Raw genomic sequence first — 6,658 nt, 5'->3', positions numbered from 1 at the left:
CGAAATGTCGGCTTAGAAACGTCTGCGATAATCCCCAAGTTGATGTAGAGTCCGACTGGCGATCATACAGGTGTTCAGTACGCTCCCCTGGTTTCACCTGTGTCAGCTCTTTGCCACACAGGACGAAACAACACCTTTTGTGCAGACAAGAGTTACATGTAAACCACTACAGGTGTAGTCGCAACAGCTGAATCGCACAAGCACAAAACCACGTTTCACAGAGCATGTTTATTTTGTCCGGTGTCATTTCCGTTGTTCAGCTCTACAATAGTGACTTTTCTAAAACGTCTGCCGCGACTTCTTTTCCGGAATAGACTCTTTGTAAGGACATGTTTGTGCTTCTACATTTCCTCCGGTTGACTTCAAGTCTTCAACAATTGTCAAGTATTCGCACGGAGAAAAATATCATTACGAGTATGACAAAAACTTCACACTGTGTAAAGATGCTATTTTTTTTCTAGTTAGGCCAATTCTATTTGTTTGGGATAAGTTTGTAATCGATGCATGTCCCCGAGTGTATGAACTATTGTTAACTTCTAGAATGTCATTATTTTGAGAACAAAAACTTAAGTCCGTTTAACAGTGTTGTGTTTTTGGTAGCCAAGTCTACATTTGTTGTTTTGTATATGTTTATAAGTCTACATTTCCTGTCATTGACTTCAAATATACGTATACGTGTGAAAGTTACAAAATCATTATGCTGATGACCAAAATGTTATTCCCTTTGACAATGTTTGCGTTGTTGGTAGCTAGGTCAACATTTGTTGTCAGGTATATATTCTTACACGTCTACGTTTCCTCTAATTGCCAAATTATTGGCACACCTATGAAAGAAGAAAGCCGTTACGCTAATGTGATTCAGTACGATAGTGTTGTGTCCCAACGCTTGTCCCGAACATTCCAGACTACAGGAATGAGAATGAAATTATTGGAGTGTTTCAAACGTATGTGCATCTAAAGTACGGTGTTGGTCACTAGTGTATCCGAATCTGGAAATCACAAAAGGAAACGATGATCAGTAGCAAACGATTTTAGGATGACTATGGATAGTTTTCACTCAGAATAAAGGTAGTTTAGACTTCCGGGTTGCATGAATGAAAATTGGATGTGAGTCAAAAAGATATTTCTGTACGTCAGTGTTTTGTCGGTGGTAACTAAGTTAACATTTATCTCAAAACAGGTTAGAAATGGAGCAGAAAAATGGCAGCGCCTAAAGATTCGATTTAGTGCGTCAATGTTCTGTTTGGGTGACAAAGTCAATGCATTGATTGAAAAACAAAGCTTTGAAAAGCGGTTTGAAATGACATAAACTTGTCCGTCTGTGTTTCTGTCCCGTGATCACAGGAGCGGGTCTTTGATGAAAACATATTAAGGTTGTTTTGGCTTCAAAGCAAAAAGGATACAATCAAGAAATCAGTGCGTCAGCGTTTTGTTGCACGGTCACAAGAGCATGCATGACTAATGCTAGTCCGTCGTTGGCTTCCGTAGATTCTGAAAAGACTTGTGTTTGCTACACAGCCATCTCGTAAGCGTAAAACGAGTAAGATGGAGTTTTTATTTTTCTCCGTTAATCGTTTCCGGGGCACTCCACATCCCCGGAGAGGGTAAACATTGTACCCTGCTATTCTTAGCGTAAGTTTTCACGGCGCCCGTTGTGTAAACTATCACGGACCGTTTTCTTTAGTTGATACGTGCTAAGCGGAAACGACGTGATTTCACTCAAAACAAAACATGTGTCTTTTCTGTAGCACAGTGTAGCGGAAGAACTTCCATCCACAGCTTACCAGGCTTCGGGAGGCGGCTGAAAGGAGTAGAAATTGACCAAATAGAGAGATTAGATAGACTGCGACAAACTGTTCTCTCCATCAGAAACTGAACTCCCCTGGCCTGTTATCTCTGGCCGATTTCTACTACGGCTTTCAGCCGCCTCCCGAAGCCTGGTAGAGGCTTCTTCCATCCTAGCTTCTACCAGTTTGGAAAGGCTGGAAAGAGTATTAATTGGCCAAATTCTGAAATGCAAATAGAGTGATAACATGCCAGGAGTACGCTCTCTAGCGGTCCAACTCCCCTTGATGTTATCTCTCTATTTAGCCAATTTATACTCTTTCCAGCCGCATCCCGAAGCCTGGTAGTGCCAACTTCCAACCTACAATTTCTAGAAATAAAGCTTGCAGACAAGAGACTGAGAATACATCACTGTCGACGAAGAATTGAATTCATGAAATGGGTGTAAGGTGTGCTGATGTGACGTCACTGTGAGAATAGAACCAGTTCACATTTCCCATCGCCGGCTGAAGAGGGAAACGTCAGACCACCGGAAGTGGCAAACTTGGCAGTGGCGTCATAAGTGCCTCAAATGTCAAGTGCACAACAACAAGATCGACTTAAAAACAGTATTGTAGTACAAATCTGTTTTTCTGTAGTATTATCGTGACACAAACTGGATTACATAGAAAGAGGAAACGGGCAATACCCTATTTGGTTTTAAATATCTTGGCTAGCGCCCAATTCAAACTTCTCAAACTAGAGAAGACAAAAAGACCACTCCCTCTTCCGAGGACTGCTATTTTCAATGTCATGCTCGATGTGTAAAATTCAATGCAACCAAACAACTTTTCACATAGAGTTGACAAAATACAGACTTGATGCTGACATGAAGCTAAAATTAGGCTACAAAAAGGGCCTCTGGCTATCCACCGGAAAACAGTTGGTTGTGAGCAGTGTTTGTAGTTGGCGGTTGACAGTAGAATAACACGTCCTTCCTCTCTCCCTGCCCTTCTCCAAACAGACGGACTTGAGAAGTAACAATTAGACGAAGTTTATTCTAATCCTGTTTACGTTTCCTCTCCCGGATGCCCTGCCTTCATGGCTGAAGTCACAAGTATCACGTCCGGAAAGGACATGGACATCTCAATAGTAAACTGTCAGTGAAACACTCTTTGGGAACATGACAATGACACTGACCGTTGGTAACGACTCTTTTTCATGAGAAATTCCAATATTATTAGTCCTTAATTTTTTTAGAGACACAATCAATTTCATTACTCAACGTCTCGAGACAAGAAATTTGAAGGAAGTAAAAAGGCAAATAAATCACAAAAAATCATTCAGCGACAATCAGTCTCTGCTCTCTTCTTGAGACAACAACACAATATACTACGGGCATGGACAAAATGCATAAGATGAAGAGAGTATTATTTTCTAATGCAAGAATAATTGTGATAAATAGACATTCTGACTTTTTGGAATGGCCTTTGACTTTTGGACAGCTCGCCACATCTCTTGCAGATTAGTCATCAAGACTTTCGGAAGCTCTAGCTGTTTACTACTAAAGAAAAGACATGACAGTTGTCTGATTTTAACAGATAACAAACAACTATGCCCAGAATTGGCGGGAAGACGCGTAACCACACCGGATTGTCGGGAGAGGTCTGCTTGTCACCGTCAGCAGTTATCTGCACAGGTTTTCCTCTCCAGCGACTTTATCAGTCTGTTCTGTCATTTTTGTCTAGCGAAGCGGAGTGACTCAACCTGATTCAAATGTCTGGAGTTACTAATCCAGCAGAGCTGGAACAGTCGAAACAAATAATTTGATAAGTAGATATATCTTTAGCAACAGAAATCAGGCCTATAACTATATAATAATGATACTACATAATGTGCGTGAAATTACCAATGAACGAACTCTTAATTATTTATTATTATTATTAATGCGTGAAGAAAATGTGTGTTTTCTCTATTTTGGTGACATGTGTTTCACTGGTGTCAAGAGCTGAGTTTACTGTTTAGCCAGGTATTTTCATACAATTCCTGTCAACACACTTGACGGAACAGACATCGATAAAATCGCTCTTCATTTCTCCAATTCATCAGCCTTGTCCTCACAGTTCACAGACGAACAGACAATCCCTCAGCACGCCAAGGTCACGGTTGCCAGAGAGGCCGAATATTTAAGGCAGATGTTTTAATTGGCCTCCCCGAAGATTTATAAACCGCAGACTGTTCTGTTATATCCACGGACGTACAAATTCAAGTGATCAGGCGAATCAGCTTCGTGCCTAGAAGACCTCACCCTTAACGCGTTTCCAATGACCCTCTTTTCTCTAAAACGTGATATTCTTGAGCTTTTGTTTGATAATCGCTTAACACACGTGTCGAAAGGCGACAGAACATAAATTTAAAAGTCTAATTTGTGCAGTAATCGACGCAAATTAACAGAGGAAAAATTTAACTAAATATCATATCTACATTTTTCTGTTTTTAATGAAAAGAAGTGGTACTGTCATCTTTTTTCTTACATCCTAAAGGGAGGTACTTAACAAGCTCGGTACTCTGAGTATTTCTTGGGAATACCTTATTCAATTACGTTTTGGCTTCTTCAACTACTTAACCAATTAACCAGTCGGCGCCAGTGTAACCCCTGCTATTTTGCCTATTCAATTTAAAGCATCATTAGAGGAATGACTACAGTCTAACAGGGCGTGACGTACGCAGATTTCTAACGTTGTGACAAGAAGTTGGCGTCGAGACAGAATTTGTTATGCTGTCTCCATGGTATTGGACACAATACAGGGGCGTCGGTTGTAAACAGATATTGCGACATAATTCTGGGAATCAAATCATCGATTTGTCACATTACGTAATCTAAGATCGACCCATTGCAATCACGGGGGGGACTCTTCAAGCAGAGGTTGATAGGGGAAGATCGTTACCTTCTTATATATGGCACTTTTTTGTCGCTATCCGTTTTTTTTGGGAGGTAGAGACAAAAAACGGGCCATAAAAAGGTAACGATCTTCCCCCATCAACCTCTGCTTGGAGAGTAGGGGGAGGGGTCGAATGGTGCAGAATCCAACTATTAAAAGCATTTTTATTTCGTCTTATTGTTGCGTCATTGAATCATTGACCATCGTTCATTAGATAATGTTACCTGCAGTAGCACCACACCAAACATGGGGAATGTTTAACATAAGTTAGAAGCCACCAACAGAGAAGATATCGTTCTTCAGTAATCTCGACATGGAAGAATTCAAACGTATGGCGTCAACAGTTGATTGTGACGGACGAAACATTCGTGGAGTGTTCTGCAGAAGTTGGTTTCAGACAAAATGTGAAGCATGCCAGGGGAAGGAAGAGGTTATCGACTCACTGACTCCCTGTCCTACCTTCTGACTACACATATATCGAAGAATATTGTCTGTAACGAGTTAAGGACTAAGTGTGTTTTAGTTGCCTTTTACATGAGCTATGCGTCTTTCTTTTAGAAACAACAACCCTGGGGTGAAAGTTTTACATTAACCAGGATGCATGATATGGAATCAAGTTGTTCTTCATGGCCGGCAACAAGTCATTTTGGGTATATCTTCTTCTTTCGTTGTTCAAATTGCAGACACATATTTTTAGCTATACCCTCGCGACGAACCGATATGAAAAATCATACCGCTATCATTATGTCTGGTAGAAAATACTACTAAAGCAGAGTTCTGCGGTATTTAGTACGTCTTTTAGTCGCACGCCTCTTTTTACACTCGGCAACTTGCACTACATCTGCTTGAAGATAAGACAGCGCGTCGAAACAGCAGAGTTCACGTTTTCTCACCCTTATGTCGACCAATCTATCACTTCTAATGACTTCCAATTCACACCTTACGATTTTCACACGTGAAAAGAGCAGTGTTACCGTCCCGTGTGTGGGTCTTCCCGCCCTGGCTGCGTTATCTTGTCTTGTCCCACACCTGAACATCTGTCGTTAGATGCCGCACATGGCGAAGACGGTCTGCCTGTGCCCACACAGACGCCTCAAGACGTTACCCTGTCTCTTGGAGGAACGCCAAGATATGTAGGATATAGAGTCGGGTTTCCTCCTTGCTCGAGGGGGATGGGGGATATCATCCAACTGGGGACGATCACAAAGTCAAAGTAACTCGTGGGATATCGATCTGCCTTGAAGAAGAAAAGTTACGCGTCCCTTCCGTAGGCTATGGGAAACTCCCCGGCCTGCTAGCTACCCTGGCAACTTGTTCAGGGGCCTCGCAGTCTGGTAGTATCTGATAGAAACTACTAGTAGCCTTACGGCGCCAATTGTGACCATAGATGACTGTCCCATGTCTGATGTTTTGACCACCCCTCCTACTGTAGTGAATGGAATATCCCAAGACGTCTTGTGTACGACTCGTGATAGTGGCATCAAAATAAACAAAGAATTGCTTGCGTCATGATAGAAAAGAAACATTTGGTGGGGCAGTAGATGCTACTAACAAGAACATATAAGAAGTACAGTATTTTGTGTTATTTTCTCACAATTTTGTTTGAGCAAGGAGCTTCTTGGTTTGAGGTCTTCCACAGGGCACATTGAAATAATACAAATTACGTATTTTACAGTCTAGAAAACGTAGGGGTTTTCATCTGCTTGGAAATAGAGGACCCCCACCTCCCGACTTCCGAAGCGTGCGGTCTTGACTGTGTCAGCGGCGACCCGTGAGACAAGGTGAGACAGGTTGTCACGTACGAAGGCCCACAACGACACTTCCACAGCGCGCTTCCAATGTACCTTCCATAGCGCGATTCTGCGAACCTTCCACAGCGCGATTCTGCGAATCTTCCACAGCGCGATTCTGCGAGCCTTCCACAGCGCGATTCTGCGAATCTTCCACAGCGC

Source organism: Branchiostoma belcheri, unplaced genomic scaffold (genome assembly GCF_001625305.1).
Source record: "Branchiostoma belcheri isolate BF01 breed outbred unplaced genomic scaffold, Haploidv18h27 scaffold106, whole genome shotgun sequence".
Taxonomy (NCBI): Eukaryota; Metazoa; Chordata; class Leptocardii; order Amphioxiformes; family Branchiostomatidae; genus Branchiostoma; species Branchiostoma belcheri.
Note: the sequence above shows the minus strand (reverse complement) of the source record.